General features: G+C 36.8%; 1 protein-coding gene across 2 annotated transcripts in view; it reads left to right on the top strand.

The window, feature by feature from the left end:
* LTBP1 (latent transforming growth factor beta binding protein 1) overlaps positions 1-21,192 on the top strand; it is a 485,724-nt gene that overhangs the window by 59,837 nt on the left and 404,695 nt on the right. The gene's annotated exons all lie outside the window — the stretch shown is intronic.

Raw genomic sequence — 21,192 nt, 5'->3', positions numbered from 1 at the left:
GTGCCTGGCACATAGTAATATATGCACTTAATAAATGTTTTATGATTTTACTTGACATGTAGAAAAAATTATCTTTATAAAGAAATTATAAGAGTAATAAAGATGCTTGACATATTTAAAAGTGCTACTATCAAGGTGTATAATCAGGGCCCAAGCTGCCGTCTTATTTCTCTTTCTCTCAAAGTATTGCTTACTCCAGGGCCAGGTGGTAATGATGTTTTATTAAGAGAGGGAGAGCAGAGGTATGATTTCTGATAATCATTATGCTTCCTCCACTCTTCTCTCAACACCCCACCAAAGGAAGCACCACCCCTGCCCTGAGTCTCCCAGTGCTTTTTGAGGAGGCAAGAGATTAAAAAGCATGGTGATGGTCAGGAGCTGGGTTTCTGCTCTCCCTGTCTTTGTAACTCATAGTCAATCACCCCCGGCCTTGTGGCAAGCATCCATTCGAGAGAGAAGAGATCATGGTGTGCTCCGTGGTTTCAAATACATCTGGCAAACACAGAAACTCTATGCTCCATGCATCTCAAGTACAAGTTAGTTTTTGGGAAGAGATAATTCCTTATTGACCTCAGTGCCAGGTTAAGTGTATCTTTTATTAATACCATGTTTACCTTCTGGTTGCCATGCTGACCCATTTTTGGTAAATGATCATGCTTTCTATTTGTAGGTACATGTTTTTTTAATAGCTTTGGCAAGTAATCTCTAGTACAAAATGGGATGTTTGGTAAGACCCTTCATAGTACATCTAGGTCCCTGGTGGGGTCAGAAGGCTTTAATAATGAGAATACACCAGTTTGTCACTAAGAATCAGTTTCTAAATTGAGATTTTTAAAACCATAAATTATATTGACTATTTATTCTTCATGGATAGTGGCATGCAGGATTTTTCTAATCACCTATTATTTATTTTGGAAGCACTCAATTTACAAATAGGGCTCTAAAAGTTTATTTGTCACTTCATTATTTGCAACTTGGAATACATTTTCCATCATGAACATCATGTATGGTCATAAATATCTAATTAGCCCACAAAAGCCTATTTAACTAGTAATGTAACTGAAATTACTTTATACTTCCCCTTTGAGTTAACCTACCTATTGTCACTACCTGATGGAGCCGTCCTCTTCCTCTTATTCCTCCTCTTGTTTTCCTCCTTTGATCTCCTTCCAGTTCTCAATCACTCTTTCTCTTTCTCCACTTCTTTTTCTTCCTCCTCTTTTGTTCTTTCTCCTTTGTTCCTATCTTTGTTTCAACTACTTGGTACTTTGGTAGATTCACAGTTTCATTGGTGTGAGCATTCCCCCCACTGAAGTTACTCCATTCCTTCTTATCTTATTCCCTTTTCCATCTAATTTACTGATGTATTTTGTTTTTACATTACAAACATTTACAGGTTGCTCCTATTTTGTAAAAGGTGTCTTATAACAAAGTAAAACAGTTAAATAAAATTAATAATACAGTGACCTCATCTGAAAGTTCACTTAATGTTTCCATCTATAATATTCCTGTAACTTCTATTTTAAAAAATGAACAGAAATGCCATCCTCATTTGTTTTCCTATAGATCCTCTTTAAAAAGAATATCTAATGTGCTGAAGGCTTTCCTTTTTAATTTTTAGTAACTTGAGGGCACTCAAATTCTGTTGCTTCTATCTCATAAAAAGAACATTTTAAAAAAATGAATTCACTTCTGTTTTAGTTACATTATGACTTAAAAGTGACTTTTGTGAGCTAGAATTAAAATTGAGTTGTTCTTTTCCCCACCTTTTAATATTGCTTCTATGAGAAAATACATTCTATGGCATCCAGGGAGATGGTGGAATGCAGTGACATTAAAATACAAGTCACCCCCCCAACCCCGTTCTCACTGAAGTTGTGGTAGACCGACTGTTGATGTGTATGAGAAAATTCTAAGTTCAATCTTTGTAAGTCAAAGAGCAGCTATATTCATTAACTTGGAGTCTATAAGAACCCAGTGGTAAGTATTTCTTACTCTTATAATTAGTAATAATTGTAATGCATGTACTGAAACCTCAATATAGTCTTTGTGTCCTTGAAAAAACATATGATTTCAGAAACATTGTAACTAGACATCATCCTTGCATCATTTTTCCAGGTTTTAAAAACAGACAACAATTTTGAATTTTACTTTGCTTTAAATATCAGATGTGTTATTGGTATTACTGTTATTTTATTTTCTCATCAATATTTTAAAAAGTAAACTATAAAATAACTTGTAAGATGAACCATGTGTAATAGACATCAAAGTTATCTGCTATAATTTCATGTACTGTAAAATCCTTGTTTACATGTATGACTAACCCAAATTTTTTGAGCATCTAGATGGTGCAGTGGATAGAGTGCTGGACTTAGAGTCAGGAAGACTCGTTTTTCTGAGTTCAGATCTGGCCTCAGACATTAGTTGTGTGACCCTGGGTGAGTCACTTAACACTGCCTCAGTTTTCTCCTCTGTAAAATGAGTTGTAGAAGGAAATGGCAAAAACCCCATAAGGGGTCATGAAGAGGTGGACATGAATGAAAAATGACTGAACAACAACAATCTAAATTTTATATCTGAGAGGAGACAGTGTCTTCTTTGTATCAGCGATGTAATTTGGTTAAGAATGTAAGATTTTTAGTCAGAGTCACAAATTTGTTAGCCATGGCACTGTTCTTGTTAACATTTATGATTGACAAATCACTGCTTCACAATCTTCATCTATAAAATAGAGACAGTGATTATACATTAATATACAGACATACATTAATGATGTACACTAGACTGGGCAAGATGCCATCAGCTCTGATGTCACACCATACATACCATCTTGGAATAGCCTCAGCATCTTGGTAACTCTTTCAGGGCAACCAAAATTGCTTTTGTAGTTACCAGATATAATGTCTTTGAAAAGTATGAAGTTTTTTGATGAATGAAGCATGAAAGACTCAGCATTTCACTCTTTTTTTTCATGTCTGCTCTACAGCAATGATCATGTCCACTTTAGAACACTTTAGTGCTAGCAAAGACACTTAATTGGTGATCATGGGACTATAGATTTAGAGTTGGAAGAGATCATAGAGGTCATCCATTCTAACCTCATTTTACAGATAATAGGATCTCAGATATAGGGCTGGAAGCTACTTCTGAGGCTATCTACTCCAATATCCTCATTTTACTGATAAGATGAGAAAACTCAGCTGTAGAGATGTTTAAGTAACTTGCTTAAGGTCACACAGACAGAATAGAGATTAAACTTAAATCCTGTGGTGTCCAGTCTCACTCTTGCTCTTTTTAAGATGTCAGTGTATCATTTCTGTACATTTCTTTGCCGCTTTATCAGTTTACATAAAGCCTGAGTAACCCTTTCCTCCATACTTGCAAATCTTGGCTGGCGTGCCATTTGGGAGTATGTCTGTGAGTCATGGAACTTGACTGTTCTTCATGATGCTGACTTCCTTAAAAAGTCTATATGTGTCACTTATGATTCATTTCAATTAAATTCAATTCATCAATAATTTATTGAGTGCCTACTATGTGCAAGAAACTGGTAGGCACTGGCTACACAAAGACAGTAGTCTCTACTCTCAAACATCTTACATTGTACGGGGGCAGGAGTGTACAACATGTACACATATAAGTAAATAAAAAGCACTACAAAGTTACTTCAGGAGTTAGCATTAGTAATGGAAGGGGAGACAGGAAAGGTAAGATGTAGAAGACACACTTGAACTGAGCATTGAGTTGTAGTAGACATGTCATTCATGTATTACTTGCAGACATTGATTTAATCAACAAAATGCTATATAAATGTAAGTTATTATACTGTTAATTAGATTTTTGGGTGCATCATAGAGATCTTGTTGTTCAGTCTGTACAATATGTTAATGATGATAAACTAATTCTTGGAATAATCACAAAAGCAGGAGAAAATAGCCACTATATAATTTTTTATGTTTTGCTTGATTTTATTTTTCACTTAATAGACATTTTTCCTCCTCATCCCACCCCTTCAATTGAAAAGAAGAAAAAAAAGAAAAATAAAGTTCTTATAAAATTATGCATAGTCAAGCAAAACAGATTCTCACTTTGTCTATGTCAAAAAATGTCATTTGGAGTGTTGAATCCATTGCTTCTTTATCAGGAGTTGGATAGCATGATTCATCATCAGTCTTCTGGAATCATGATTGATCATTGAATTGATCAGAGTTTTTAAGTCTCTCAAAGTTGCTTGTTTTTATGATGTTGTTACCTTTCCTTCCTTCCTCTCTTCCTTTCTTTCATCCCTCCTCTTTTCCCTTCCTTCTCTCCCTCCCTCCTCTCCCTCCTTTCCCTTTGTCCACATAGGGAATCATACTCTTACCTGTGGGTGCTCTGCCCAAGGGAATAGAAATTTTGATTACTGAAACCTTGCAAGATATCTTGGGGTTTATCAGCTAGATTTATTTTTTAAGATCTATGCCTTAAACCCAAATCACTCTGGCTCTCATTGATTGGCTGACAATAGGTCCCAGCCCAAGCCTCACTCAGTCATTGTTAGGGTTCTGATGGCTCAGAGTGAGTGTAAATAGCAGTTGTTTCTGTTTTGGACAGAAACCCTGAGGGTCTTCCCCTACCAGATTGATTTTTTTTTGGCTAGGTAAAAGAGGCCATTCTTTGCCTCTTTTCTTACCTAGCTTTAATCACTGAATAGGCATTGACTCAGTCAAACTGAGACCTGGGAAAGACCTTAACTTTAAAAGGCCAAGGTCTCCCACTGCATCTGGGGCCATCTCCAGTTGTCCTGATCTATATATTGGCACTGGACCCAGATGACTCTGGAGGAGAGAGCAAGGCTAGTGACCTTGCACAGCCCTCCCTTACTTAAATCCAATTCACTTGCAAGTCATGACATCACCTTCCTTGTCCTCTTTGAGAACGAAGAACAAACAACAACAAAAACAACAATGTTACTACATAGATTATTTTCGTGGTTCAGCTCAATTCACTCTGCATGAGGTCATACAGTTCATCCAAAGTTTCTTTAAACACATCTTTTTTGTCATTTCTTGTGGCACAGTAGTATTTCATTACATTCATATAGGTTCTGAAAGCCATGATTATTTTTCACCTCCTGTCAGTATCACTGTTCACATAAGCATTAAACTCCTCTAGTAGAAATTTATTTTTCATATATCTGTAGCGATGAAATGAGATTGTCCAGATTTTCCTAGAATCTTCTCTTTCTCACTGATTGGTTTCAGGTGGGAAACAAAGGAATATAGCACTTTTGCTTATATGGGACTCATAGGACTATCCTTCAGTCATTACTGCCTCTTGGCAGGTTATGGATATTTGATACAGGTAATTTACTTGCAGGAATGATATTTGCAACTCTAGAGAGCAAAAACTTTTCCCATATCTGGCCTCTTTCTCCTCTGGTCAGCTTTTGTGAGAAAGTCTGGTTTCACTCAGTGCAGTGATGTCAACTATATCGGGATAGCTCATACATAGCCAGTGTCTTTTTTTTCATTCTAGATAACTGCTGTTTTTATTATCTCATGGCATCCTGAAATTTCTTGGGAAGATGGTTATTTTTTTTTCTTTGGGAAAAAGGTAATTTACTATGACCTCCTACAAATTGAGGCTCATTAAATTACTTTGTCTGGTCTGAATCACCTTCTCCCTCACCCTCCAACTCCATTAGACACCTTACAGGGATAGTGTGAACATAAAAGAAATGCCACACAAAAGATTCTAAGAAGATAGAATCAATGCAAATAAATGATATAATTATGAAGTAAGCAAACATGTGGCTCCTTATATACTTTGTCTATATAATGCCAGACCATGTAATCTTTCACATTCAGGTTACAATGTCCATTTTCGGTTTTGTTATGGAATGAATAATCATAGCTACCCCACAGTAGGTTGGCTGATATTCCATTTTGCATATCAGATTACATGGAAAAGAGGCAAGTGCAGCAATTTAATAGCATGTAAACCATGGTCTTCCATGTGCTCTATCTCTGCCATGAGCTTCTGTTCCTGTTAACTTACTTTGTAAGTGTATGTGGTGACGTCTGTAAGGGCAGAATACTTTAACAGAACATTTCATAAAGCATTCTGCCCTTCCTTATGCACATCATCATTTAAACTCATTCCATATGCTTAAAATCCTTCCCCAGTACTTTTCAGGCATTACCATGCAGGAAACAGAGCCCGTTAAAAATGACCTTGGGAGATAAAAACTTCGCAGAGAAGCATCTGACATGTAGAAATAGCAACTCCCCCCCCCCCCCAGAGGTCTTCTGGCAAAGGCTAGATGATAACTTGTTGCCCATATTTTAGAAGAGGCATTTTTTCATTTGTAGGCTGAACTTCTAGATGACTGCTGAGGACCCCATCCAACTCTGAGATTCTACAACACTAGACAACTTTATGATAATACTTTACATTTGTGCTGGACTTTATAAATCATTCTTCAATCTATGATTTCATTTGGTCCTCATAATAGCCCTAATGCCTATTAAAACTTCTAAGCCATACTGTCTGTGTAAAGTTTTTCCTGATTTCCATGGCTGTTAGTCCCATCACCTTCCCACCTCGATATACCTTGTCGCTATTTTGTATATATTTATGTATGTGCTGTCTCCCCTGATGGAACACATGTTCCTTGAGGGCAGGTAATATTTCATGTTTGTCTTTGTGTTCCCAGTCTCCTTCATGGTGCCTGGTAAATAGCAGATCTTTAATAAATGTTGTTGAATGATTGATTTTTCTTATTTTATAGATAAGATCAGAGAACTGAGGCTCAGAGTGTTTGTAACTTAACCAAACAGATAATAAATGGCAGAGGCATTGCTCAAAGACAATTTCTACTATGATATGCTGACTCATCCTAAGAATTGAAGATCTTGGGGGCAGCAAGGTGGAGCAGTAGATAGAGCACGGGCCTTGGAGTCAGGAAGACTTGAGTTCAAATCTGGCCTCAGACACATAACACTTATCAACTGTGTGACTCTGGGCAAGTCACTTAACCTTAATTGCCTGATCAAAAAAAAAAAAAGAATTCAAGATATTTTGGAAGTGAAGCTTCCTGAAAAAAAATATTTAGCTGTTAGAAGTGAAAAAATATATTAGGATTGTTAAAAAAAAAGACCATTAATTATTGAATGAATCCTTGTCCAAGAAGAGTCCTCATTTTACAGAGGTAAGCAAGAGTTGGAGGAGGTCAAGTGGCTTCCCACAGTTACTGAGCATCAGACCTTCACTTCATTTGGAGGTTGTTTGCTTGAGTGAGGAAGGAGAGCTAGAAATGGTGTCATGAGAGTCCTGGATTTGCCTCTTGCTCTCAACCCATAGCTCTCAACCTAATTTTCTTAATTTCTGAAATAGCTGTATCAAAGTGCGAAGTACCTAAATTTCACAAATCTGTGGTAAGGATCAAATGGGATGAGTTATATAAAGTGCTTTGCAAACTTTAAAACATCATGCAGTTAGTAGATCAACAGACATTTGTCAAATGTTTGCTCTGTGCCAGACTCCATATTAGGTGCTACAAGGACAAGAGTCTCTGCCTTCAAAGAGAGCCCTAGCTCTGTTGGGGGAAGATGACATGAATGTGCAGAAGCAGATAGAGGGTTATTATTTGGAGTCTTCCAAGGTAGAGGTAGCATAGCATGATAGAAAGAATACTAATCTTGGAGTCAGAAGACTGGAGTTTGAGTATTTGCCTAAACTTATGCTTTTGGGTAAGTTGGGTAAGACTTAAATTGCTCTGAATCTCAGAGGTTTTTTTTTTTCTGTTTGTTTTTGGTAGGAATCATGGCCTGTGATTTTGTTGGTATAGGAAATTTGTGGTAAGAAAACTCTCTCACCTATGTAGACCTATACCTGTTCTGCAACTTAAAGAGATACTTGTGAGCATTGAAAGAAAAAGGGACTTGCCCAGGGTGAATCACAACTGGTTTGTGTTGGAGATGGGGCTTGAACCTAGGTCTTCATGCCTCTCAGGATGGCTTTATATCCACTCTTAAGTTGATTACTAATTTAAGATGATTGATCTTTAAAATGAGAATCAAGTGAGATCATGTATAGAAAGTGTTTCTTAACCATAAAGAAGTACATAAATATGTCATTGCTGTTATAGCTGGGTCCCAATTAGTGTGAATAATGAATCTCCTGAAGAGGTCACATTATTTGTCACACTGCATATTTCCATTTGACTAGAACCAATTACCATGTTTTATATACTTATAACTCTGAATAGTGTGAATCCAAAGACATGAGACTACTTTTGGGGAATATGTTATTTGCGCTAATTGGGACCTAGCTGTACTCTCATCCAGGTCCAGTGCTTTGTTTGGTGCCATTTTATAACTACAGCCTTATTGGTATTAGATACCCAATAAATATTGGTATGGTATTAAATACCCAGTTGAATTGAATTAAACTCAAGGTACCTCTGAAAAGGGAAGTAAATCATTATCATGTTAATTTTGTTTGGCAGTAAGGGTCTAATTAGGTTTGTGCAAAGCTTAACCTAAATGTTGATGTCAGAAAAATAGCCTTGAAGCATTTTAAGGACTAAGTAGTTATTCTCTACTTCTTTGTCATCTGTGGTCAAAACAAAGAAATGGAAAAGCACTGGAGACCTTCAATATGTGTGCAAACTGTATCATAGACCGTCCATTATTTGAGCATTAAATGAACATTTGCAGAGTGGAATCACATGGACTTAATGACTAGAAGAATTAAAATATACAGGGTAAATCCTGTGTGATATTCCAGTATATATCTATCTGACTGTCTGTCTCTCTCATATTAAGCGCTTAATATGTTCAAGGCAGATAGAGGGAATATTGCCCTTGAATCTGTCTTATATGGATGCAATTGCTGTCCTGTGGTGTAGTGGATAAAGTGCTGGACTTACAATTAGAAAGAAGTGGATTCAGTCTGCCTCTTATACATGTGTAGTCAATAGTTAATCATTTAACTTTTTTGAGCTTCAATTTCCTTACCTGTAATATGGAGATAATAATACACAGGACCTACCTCATGGAGGTGGTTATGTGACAGAAGTGAAATAATGTAAATAAAATACTTTGATTTGAAACCTTTTCTGTAAATTTCAGTTGCTTTTGTAATTATTCCCTTTCAAGGCAATAAGTATTGACAGATGTAGGCAGCCCAAGTGCTTCATTGCTTACTTCAGAGATGTTGAAGAACCAAAGACTTAATTACTCGTTGGAAGGATCCTTTATGGAGGATTTATGGAAAGATATGGATGAGAATCACCCAGAATAAGGAGGGTTGCCTTCCATACCAGTTGATAGAATGTTCATGTTAATGAAGTGTAGACATATTCATTTCATCAACCATTTAAAGGATTACTATGCATAATTCTTTGATTACTCAGCAAATTATCAAAGCATGATGTTAATTATACTCATAGAAAGCATATTGGAATGAAACTTCCACCTCTTCTAAAGCATAAGTATTGCTTAACCTTTTGAATTTACTCATTATTTGGAAAAATAGCTATCAGTCCCATGCAATAGGAATTTATTTAATGCCTACTATGTGCAAAACATCGTGTTAGATGATGGGCCTACAAAAACAAAATGAAATAAGTTTAACAATAATGTAATAGCATAACATCTTAAAAATAATTACTAAAGAATGCCTTGAATTTGTAGTTAGTGTAAGTCAGTCATAGAGTGTTAACAGCTATGAGGAATCTTAGAGGTCCTTGATCTATTCCCCTCATTTTACATATGAGAAAACTGAGGACCAGAGAAAAGAGGTAATTTGTCTAAGGTCAAAGAAATAGTTTGTGGCAGAGCTGAAATGAGAAGTCAAGGTTTCTGACCACTACCAGCAACTAGCAAGAGCCTGACAAGTAATAGGCACCTAATAAATATGAATTGACTGACTACATTTTTTTTCTACTAGATTTTGGTATGTTTTTGTCTCTCATCACTCACCAAAATGAGGGTAAAACTTTGCAGGCTAAGTTAATGTTGAAGTTTGGAATCTAAATGAAAACTTAAGCGGGGAGGGGGGAGATGGGGAGAAAATTTGGAACTCAAAATGCTGTGGAAGTGAATGTTGAAAACTAAAAAAAAATAAATTAATAAAAAAAGAAAACTCAAATGACTGAAATATTGATGCTTTCCTCATTTTCACTTAAGGTTAATGTGTAAGGTCTCACTAGCAATTGACTAAGAAGTTCTTTATCAAGCAAGCTAAAGCCTGCTTTAATTTAATCATCACTTGTTCTCTGTCCTAAACACATCCACCCCCACACACACCCACACACCCACACCCCCCCCCCCAAAACAGTGCAGATATTTTATTAGAACAAGTTACTGATGTTGAATGTCTCATTTCCTTGGATATTTTTACCAACCATCCAATCTCCCACAAGATGCAGGATTTAGAAATGTCCTTATTTTTGTTCTGTTGATATTTTCATCATTATTATTTCTTTCCAAGGAACTCAGTTTATTTATTTCCTTCATGTTGATATTTTGCCAAATTCTGGTATTTGCAAACTTGATGGACAGCATTGAAAGAAAAGCATCACACTTTCTAAATTTGTACCAAGTCTCATTATCTAGCATTGCATCCTTCCTAATTACATTTTTATAAAGGATGTTTTTAACTCAAACAGGAAGATGATACAGACATTTTGAGAATATGTAGATGTAAGTTATTTTGAGAGAAGAAATTTGAAAGGAAACCCCTTCTGCTTCCCACCCTTTATTCGAGGGATAAAAAATCATGGTGATTTTTTTTCCTTCCTTTTTCCCACATGAAGTACTTTTCCCTTGTTCTCTTTTTTCCTTTTCTCTTCTGTGACTTTCACACATTTCCATCTTTAATTGTCTTTTGAAGGAGCAAAGAATTATTTTTAAAATTTGATTTCTAAAAAGGCAACATTGCTCCTCAATTGGAAGGATACTTCAAGATTTTTAAAGGTGACATATTAAAAACTAGAGCTGTTAAATTTTTTCAACAAACTATAAATAAAATACAAGGTAAAAATAGAACTTGAAATACCCCTAGTGGTGAAAAGAGCACTTGACCTGGAATCAGGAAATGAGGGTTTAATTCTGACACACCAGAAAAATGGGCAAGTCTCTCAAATGCTCAAAGTCTCAGTTTCCTTGTCTTTAAACCAGGCATAATAATACTTGTGCTTCCTATGGGGATTATTGTGAAGAAAGTGCTTTGTAAGCTCCAAAGTATTATACAAATTGAAATTACTATCACTATTATTATGTTTTTCTATATGAATTTTATGACACTAACACATCTGGGACAAAATTTCTTAATTTCATCATGTGCATTTTAGATAATTTTGAATCCTTGATATCTTTGATAGAATGTATTGGAAAGTTTATTGTGCCCCTGTATGATAAACTCAGGTTGGCTGCCTTCTGTGTATAGGTGAGTGATTTGATCTCTTATGAAGTACCACATAACACAGTTATGTGTTCAAAAATCTCAAAAGGGACCCCTTTATATTCAGAGGCCAATGATAACAGTGCATTATTAATAACTACTGAAATTATTTAGCCCACCTTAAAAATAAGAGAACTCACATTTATATAGCTTTCCAAAGAATCTTGCATATATTACATCATTTGATCTTCAGAACAGTCTTGTGAAATAGGTACCATTTTTAAGCCCCCTTTTCAGAAGAGGAGACCAATCCTGAGAGTGGTGAAGTGATCTGCTTCAGGTTGCACACCTAGTGAGTGTCTGAGGCAGAATTTGAAGCTGGCTCTTCCTGGCTCCACGTTTTGTGCTGGATCCACAGTGTAACACTGTCCCTCTAAATAACTGAGGTTGTTGAAAATTCCAATATATAGATAAGAGTAAGCTTATAGTCTTATAAAACTTCATATGATTATATTCAATTGGCATGCCATGTGACTGTCAGTCACTCTGAGAATTCATTTGGCAGAAAAGATCCTGGAACTTGCCATTAATTTATAGTTATAATTCCTTCTCTAGCATGTCTCTAGGGCAGCTAAGTGGCTCAGTGCATAGAGCAGCACGCCTGGAGTCAGGTAGACCTGATTTCAGATCCCTCCTCAGACACTTAGTTGTGTGACCCTGGGCAAGTCACTTAACCTTGTTTGCCTCAGTCTCCTGAACTGGAGAAGGAAAGGGCAAACCACTCCAGTATCTTTGCCGAGAAAACCCCAATTGGGGTCACAAAGAGTCAGAAATGACTGAAACAATTCAACAGAAACAACAATTCCTTCTCTAACCTTCAGCTAGCTCCTACTCCTAGAGTTAGGAGTCATACTGTGAAGAGCCTTAAATACCAAGCTATGGACATCGTCTACTGCACCATAAGATACAAGACAGTATAGAATTAATTTCTGACTTATGTGGCCAGAAGAGTATTAGAAAGACTTAATGAGGAAGGTAATTGGATAAAGTTTAACTTTGAAGGAAATGTGTAATTTAGATAGGTGGAGGGAAGAAAGTAGAGAAAAAACATGAACTATTTTCTAGTGGCAGTAATCCGAATTGTAGGCATAATGTCTAGGGCAAGGTTCTCAAACTTTTTGGCCTTAGGACATGTTTACATTCTTAAAAATTATGGAGGACTCTTTGTTTTTGTGGGCTATATCTGTTGATATTTACCATATTAAAATCAAAACATTTTAGTATTATTATGAAAATACTTTTTTACCTTATGCGCTTCCTGAAATAGCTTTGGGGTCTCCCAGATGTTCCTTGACCACACTTTGAGAGGTACTAGCCTAGAGGATAATAATTAGGCTTTATAGAAATAGCTTTGTAAACCTAATCCGTTAAATGTTGGCAGATATGACACACATAAACTATTTTGTGAATATGTACCTAAAGGAAAGCTAAAGAAATGTATTCCTAGTTAGAAGGTGAAAGGAAGCCTAGTGTAGGAAATGAAGAACTGGCCTTGGATTCAGGAAGACCTAGGTGTAGGTCCTACCTCTGACATGTGCTACGTTTACGGCCACAGGGGCATGTCACAAACATCTCTCTAAATTAAGTTACAGATGTTACCAATCTTCATTGGTAGAGGGAGCTATCACACTGGGACTTCCTATACTGACGGAGTGATAGGATTCCTGGCCTTCACACTCCTGCCTCCTACCCCTCCCCCCTCCCCCAAAAAAAGATAAACAAAAAAAAAAAGATCATAGTAAAATATTTTGGTTTGAATTCATATCTATGAATGATGTTTTTAAAGTAATTTTGAAATTTTTTTCTGAAAAAATTATTGAATTATGCATCTACCCCTCCAACCTATATACATTGTATTAATATTAAGAGACAAAATAAAGGATAACAATGCATATCCTTACTAGGAAAATAAATTCAGAGTTATTACAATGAATGCCAACTACCCTATTACTTCTCATATTGTCTTGGAACAGATTAAAACAAACACATACACAAAAAGACTAAACACAGAATAAATTTGTGCTGAGCCTATAGGGAACATATTTAAAATTGGTTAAAGCATGTTCAGCAACTTAAAGTCATATGATGGTGAAATTGGTGCAGCATTTTTCAGTTGACTTTGCTGCTATTTTAAAAATATAATGATGCCTATCTTTAGAAAGTTGGGAAGCTCTGCTATGATAGATTTTATATAAACTTCACTGAATCTATTAATATTTGGATATGAAAAATCTGCACCTATCAGGAAGTAGATTTATTAATCCCTATCATCTAAAATGACAACTGATTTTGAGAACACATGACATCACTGACACATTTAAAAAGGAATTTTTGCATAGCCTAGATCCTATAATAAATATCACTACTGCCATTGGCCAGATATTTGTTGTATCTATATATATATATACGTACACACTACATTGCACATACATATCATGCACATACAGTAGTTTTAGAACATTTCTTTTTATTTAAAAGAGGCATGTTGGTTTTGATAAAGTTTGAAATGCTGTTCTGTTAAAACTTTGGGAGACAGAGATCTTCTAAAATGAATAAGCGTGACGGTGGAAAACATATGTACCTGAATATAAATTTAGATACATATGTATACATTTTCTAGTTCTTAAAAGGGTCATAGCATGAAACTATGAATAAAATTCTAACATTTACAATTATGCCATTGGGCAGTAGGTGGCAAGCTTGACTTTTCTTTCTCCTTGGGTTTATTTTTATGCCATGGAATGCTAAAATTTGAAGAGGGTGGTTTGAATTCATTGGAATATGTCATTTCTTGGCAGTACAACCATGAACCGCCTTTTTTGCTCATGGTGAATAATTGCCTTCCTGTTGGATGCTGGTTGCTGGATGCTGAAGTGGCCTTTCTGTTCCCCTGGCTGCAGGTTGATAGGAACCAATACACATGAGCAATCTTTTATTCTCTTGTGATTGCAGCAACACATTACTGAGGCCACAAATAAATTGGAAACAAATGAGTTTTCCGAGGTGGCCTCAAGTAATTTCTTACATGGGGCACGAATGGACAGCTTCACTTGTAGAGTGGGGCAGTCCTTGACCCCTATTAGAAAGGTGTATACCTTTGCTTAGAAAATGTCTTTTCTTCTCACATCACTCCTTCCCCATCCTACAACTTTATTTTCACTTGACTAGATTCTCTGAAATAGAATGGAGAAGCCATCAAGCAAAACTTAACAGTGTTCCATAAAAGAATTTTTAGAAAGGAAAAAGGAAAAAGGAAAAAATGTGTCAAAATAAGTGACCATAACTGAAATCTTTGGTCTTTTGTTTTTTCAAATTTTTTGGTAGATCAAAGTACTTTTAGATTAAGTAGTGAGATCTATGTGCCTGAAGAAAAGAGAAAACCCACATTGAATTTCTGACTTTCTGTTCATCTGCTTTAAAAAAAAATGTCATCCTCAATCTCTTCTTATGCCAGTTTTTTATTTTTAAAGAATATTATGGGTTAAGAAATAGGAGACTGAGGGGTAAAAGAGCAAACATAAAGTCCTTTGGACCCCATGGAATGGGGGTAAAACTTAGTAGAAATGCCATGTTTATTTTTTCCCCTTTTAGAAAGTGAAAAAGGTTGTGATTATTCAGGACCCTGAGGGTTGGAAGTGTCATATCACAAGAGAATGGCAAGCCTTGACCTTCTTCACTTTACCAAGCATGGGCAATGTCACATGCTGAGTTGTATGTGAGCGTAGGTCCCAGCAGATGGCAAAGAGTTCAGCAGAGTGCAGAATCATCCAGAGGAGGATCATCATGATTATTAGGTATAATTCAACATTAGGCCAAGTTAGAGCCTTCATTGTTACAGGCCATTGTCTCAATCCACAGATGGTAACAATCAGAAGTGAGAGATCAGAATTGTGAAGAAGTATCTATGATGATATAAATTCCCATGTACATATGTGTTTGTGTAGGAAAAATGCTTCTTCAGGCTTGTATCTGCATTATCAATAACTAATGCTGTTTTTGCTTTACAGATCATGTGTGTCTCAGTTAACATTCGCTGACCATGATCACTTGCTCTAGCAATGACATATCATAACACAGAGGCTGAACAAGATGTCAATGCACACAGGGAAATGTCTTTTCCAATTGAAATTTAAATTGAGGGTATTTTATGTAGATTGACTCTAAAGCCAGATTTGCCTCATTGAAAAATTACATTGTGTGCTTGCTGACTAGAGTGATAGAACCATGGGCATTTAAGTGGAATTGAGGGAGTTTACCAAATGAAATACTTATTCTCATGCTGTTTTTCTTTTTGGGGAATCTGACTAACCTGGAATTAAATGATCTGAAGTTTATCGAGTCAGGGCTGGGTATTTGGGTAGTGATAGACCTGGGAAAAGATAGGTCAGTTGGAATAATGGTGTTCGAAGTTTAAGATGGAAAGTCAAGTCAAGGAACATTCTTAGCCCTTCCTATGTGCCAAGCATTGTGCTAAGTGCTGAGGATACAAAGAAAGGCAAAAAGTAGTCGCTGCCCTCGAAGAGCTCACAGTCTAAAGGGGAGACAGCATGAAAACAACTATGCACAAACTCCCTATCTCTTTTTCTCTCTCTTATACAGATATATGTATTTATATGTATATTTATATCTTATATGTGTACATATGTATTATCTCCTCTGTATGTGTATGATAATCAGCATAAAGCATAAAGCACTAGCCTAAAGGCAGTTTGGGAAAAGTTTCTTGAAAAGATGGGAAGTCAGAAAAGGTAAGAGGGAAAGATGAAGAAGGGGAGAATTACAGGCATGGAGGATAGGTGGTTCAGAGACATGGCAACAAGAAGTGAAGTGTTGTATGTGAGCAACAGCAAATAGCTCAGTGTGGCTTAATTGTGGCATCTGTGGAGGAGAGAAATGTGTAAGAAGGCAGGTAGGATGGGGCCAGGTGTGAATAGCATTAATTGCCAGAGGAATTTATATTTGGTCCTAGAGTTTGGGGGAAGTTACTCGTTTACTGAGTAGGGAATGACGTTGCCAGATCTATACTTTAGGACAATCATTTTGGTGACTTTGTGGAGGATGGGTCGAAGTGATAAGAGACTTAAGTTAGGGAAGATCATTTAGGAGCCTGTTTCAATAATCCAAATGAGAGGGGAGGAGAACCAGGCTGGTGACTGAGTGAATAAAATGGGGGAGGAGGGAAAACACATTCAAAAGATGTTGTGAAGATGGAAAAAACAAACAAACAAAGATATAACAACTACTTGGATTTGTGGGATGTGTGAGAATCAGGAGCAAGGAAGAAGACAGTCAATAGTGAGGAGTTAATCAACATTTATTAAGTACCTACTATGTGCCAAGCACTGTGCTGAAGTGCTGATCTCTGCAGTTACCAGGCTAGATGACTGAAAGGATATTAGTTCCTTCATCAGTAATAGGGAATTCATTTTAGGGAAAAGGTCCTGAGTTCTCTTTTGAACGTGTTTAGTTTGAGATGGCAATAGGCAGTTGTTGGGGAAATATACCTAGAGTTTGGAGGGAGACTAGGACTGTATATGTAAATCTGGGAGTTATTATTATTATCCTTTATTTAAAAAGAGGTGGTGTGGCAGGGGAGAGAGGGAAGGGAATAAGCATTTTTTAAGTTCCTACTCTGTGTCAAGCAATGTGCCAAGTGCTTTACAAATATTATCTTATTTGATCCTCAGAACAACCCTGTGAGTTAAGTACTATTATGACACCCCCCCCTTTTTTGCAGTTGAGAAATATGAGGCAGAAGTTCAAATGACTTGGCCAGGTTCACACAGCTGAAGCTTAATTTGAACTCAGGGCTTCCTGACTCTAGGCCCATTTCACTATTCACTGTGCCGCATAGCTTCTAGCATGGGGATAGAGAGCTGGGTGTAAGTCTCTCCTCCATCTTACGTATTCTGGCTGTGTGACCTTGGACAAGTCACTGAACATCTCAGTGCTTTTGCCAACTCTAAAATGCTATAAGTGGCAGAGGAGGTGATGACCTGCTTCGATAAAGAGAGTGTCTTCATTTACCCTGGAGTTCACTATATTTAAAAAATCACAAGTTCAATCCATATTTCTATTAAAAAAAGATGAAGCGGGCAGAAACAGAAGTCATGACTATCCTTTCCCAAAATGTACTTTATTGTGTTTTGTATCATTATCAACATAATTCAGTGTACCATATACTGATACTTTGCTTCACTGATCAAATTCCCTGATACCAAGATATTTACTTCATTTCTGTGATTTCATATGTTTTGGTTTCTCTCTCCAGCGATGGAGATGGCAGTTCCTGCTGAGGCTGTAAAAATTCATAGCCTCATAGCCAAACCTAATGCCAAAGAAACTTAAGTTTCAAGAAATTTGTCAGGAAGCCATAGAGAGATGAGGGGAAGGGAGGCAGAGAGCTGTGTCCAGTCACTCCCTTCCCTGATAGAGATGAATTGACAGAGAACAGAGAAGTAGTGCGTGCACCTTCCCCATCCTTCCTACTATTTCAAACTTTATTTTTTGTAATAATCTACCTTCTGATTGCCATCACCCCAGGGAGGGCTTATGATCCACGGTTGCTGCCTTTTCCTAGACATCTTTGTTTTTGGAGGGTGTGTGAGTGTGGGCCCCATTCCAAATATCTAGATGTAATACGTTGTCCATTGACAATGTACGGTGTTAAACACCATACAGATAATGAACAGGGCTCCAAATGAGTGAATGAGGAACGGGGTTCTGAAGTAAGGGAAGGAGCTAACAGGTCAGAGAGAAGGGGAAGCTAAAGAGGCAAAAAGTAAATTTATCACTTCACTATAAAAGTTTTTTTATTATTTTAAAAAAGTGGGTTGATTTCCTTTGTAAAGAAGCATTGTTAAGTCGAGGTGTAAGGTACTGCCTCTTTTGGAATGTGAAGAGTTTGGTTGTTGTAAGAGGCAGAAAAATAGCTTTTGTATAAGGAAAAAAGGATGAAATTAGCTTGTGAAGAAACAATCTCTCAGATACAATATTTAGGAGAGACACAGATTGTGAGGAGGACCAGATAAATGATGGTATTAAGTAAGAGGACCTGTTTGAAAGAAGAGGAATGACAGATAACAATGGCTGCTGGGGCAGTGCCTTACAAAAGTATCCATGTATTCTACCCCACAAATTCACACATTTTGTAAGAAACTTCAGAGCAGAGGTCAGAGTGGTTGCCAAGCATAAGCAAGATGAACAGAGGTCTTTTTTTGTGAAAGAGCCCTGAGGGTTATACTAGATGTTGTGAGCATTATCTTTTCTTTAATATAATTTTGAATCATCTAGTCTAACAGTCACAGTTTATAAGGGAGGAACTGAGTGATGCGCAGAGAGGTCAACATTATATATTTATATACATAGTTGGTAAATTCTAAAAGTGGGATTTGAATCCAGGTCCTCTGATTTCAAATCCAGCACTCATGGGCAGATGCAAGAAGAGGATAAAAGTGCTTAAGAACAGGCATCCAGGGCTTTGCTGTTCTATGAATCAAGCTCAATAAATGTCCATTACTTTGATCAAGGGGTGAGAAATTGTACTTCACTTGGACACAGACAAGAAGCTGGTGAATAGCCCATTTGGAAGAACATTTTAAGAAAGACATTGTGTGTGTGTGTGTGTGTGTGTGTGTGTGTGTGTGTGTGTGTGTGTAATACATAGGGGGAAAGGGTAGGAAAGAAGTTCAAGAAATAATGCGGTTAGCTTTCTCTTGTTAGGCTCAGATTCCTTTTTTATTATAGCTTGTTACAGAGGAGAAGAAATTGAATTCAATAAAATTTAAATGCCTACTGTGCACAAGGTAATGGAAATGCAGAGATAAAGATGAAACAGTTCTTGCCCTCAAAGAGGTTTCATTTTATTGAAATGTCAGACCATGGCTGAAAGGCCATATAGTCTGACATAGGCTCTAAGAGCCAGCTTTATATAGCCCCTCATTTGAGATAGGTGTATTGTTGAGTCATTTTTCAGTTGTGTCCAGCAAGAACTGGAAAAGCTCAAAATGAACTAAGGTTAGTAATGAATGTATCCCAGGAACAAAATGAGCTTTTTTAGCTATATTGGGGTAAGAGAAAGATAAAAGCAAGAATGATTGTGAGATGGTAAAATTACAAACACTTTACCTCTGTTTTCTACAATACAGTATAATAAACATTTATTAAGAACCTACTATGTGCCAGACATTATGATAAGCACTAGGGATACAAATAAAAAAAGGACAGCTCTTGCTCTCGAGGAGCTTAGAATCTAATAAGGGGAGATAACACATAAAAGAAAAATGAAAAGTGTGTGTGTGTGTGTGTGTGTGTGTGTGTGTGTGCGCGCGTGCTGGCACGCTTGCTCTCTTGAGTGACTGTGTGTATGGTGAGGGGAGGGATAGAGGGTACCCAGTGCAAGGGCACTTTTTTTGCTCTCTCTGCCAACCCGCCAGTCAGAGGGACAGAGTCAATTGAGGGTACTGATGATGTGTGAATACCAAAGCTGAGGGAATCTTGTGTTGTATGAGAATACTTATCAGTCAGGGAAGGATATAACAAACATCACCATCATGAAGCAGAAACCCAAGGCATAAAGGAAGATAGAAAGAGAGCACTACTGGTCTGCTGTTGCTGAGTTAAATTCCCCATACTCAGGTATCTATATCCCAGGGTACCGAAGGAAATGGCAGATAGGATTGTTGAACTGTTGTCTATGATCTTCGAAAAATTGGGGAGAATTGGAGGGATACCACATGGTTAGAATTGTCAAAATATTACCTTCATTTTCAGAACACAAGAGAATGGATTCCATAACTATAATCTGATGGATTTGATTTTGATTGCTATCAAAATTGCAGAATTAATTATTGAGGGGATAATTTATGTCTTTAGAAAAGGAAGTAAAGATCACTAAGAGCTAGTTTGACTTCATCAAGAGCAGAGCATGCCAGGTTAACTTTATTTCCTTTTATGATGAACTTAAAAGACTGGTAAATAAGAGGAATGCTATAGACATAGGCTACCTGGATTTTAGCAATATGTTTGAGATATTTTCTCTCTGTACTTGATGGAGTGACTTCTTAAACTGTGGGTTAACTCCACAGTTTAAGAGGTACTGAAGAGGACTCAAGAGGAAAAAGGTTAAGAAGCCCTGGTACCCAGTAAGTAATAGTAGTTAGGTGGATTTAGATTTGATTGAATGGCCAGACTCAAAGTGTAGTCATCAATTGATTTGAGTCAATTGGAAAAAGGTTTCTAGCGGTGTTCTTCAAGGAGCTCTCCTCGGCTCTGTGCTGTTTACTATCTTTGTGTGTGTGTGTGTGTGTGTGTGTGTGTGTGTGTGTGTGTGTGAGTGTCTTAGATGAAGACATAGATGATGTAATTATTAAATTTTCATATAATGAGATACTTGGAGTCATAGCTATAATACTGATTGACATTCAGAATCAAAACAGTTCTCAGCCTAGAATGTTGACTTTACTCTAATTTGAACTTTAAGAGGGATAAATTTAAATTCCTTCACTTGGATTCAATAAAGCAACCCAACAACTAAGTGATGAAGAAAGTCTGGCTGAACAATAACTCGTGTAGAAAAAAGATCTGGTGGTTTTAGTGGGCTTTTAACTCAATATGGACTGGCAGTGTGATATGACAGTTAAAAAACAACAACAACAAAAAACTGTGATCCAAGTCTTCATCAAAAGAAGCATTGTTCAGAGCTAGGGAGATGATAGTTCTGCTTGTACCATATCTGCAGTA

Source organism: Vombatus ursinus, unplaced genomic scaffold (assembly GCF_900497805.2).
Source record: "Vombatus ursinus unplaced genomic scaffold, bare-nosed wombat genome assembly UNPS02009062.1, whole genome shotgun sequence".
Lineage (NCBI taxonomy): Eukaryota > Metazoa > Chordata > Mammalia > Diprotodontia > Vombatidae > Vombatus > Vombatus ursinus.
Note: the sequence above shows the minus strand (reverse complement) of the source record. Positions and strands in the feature narration are given on the sequence as shown.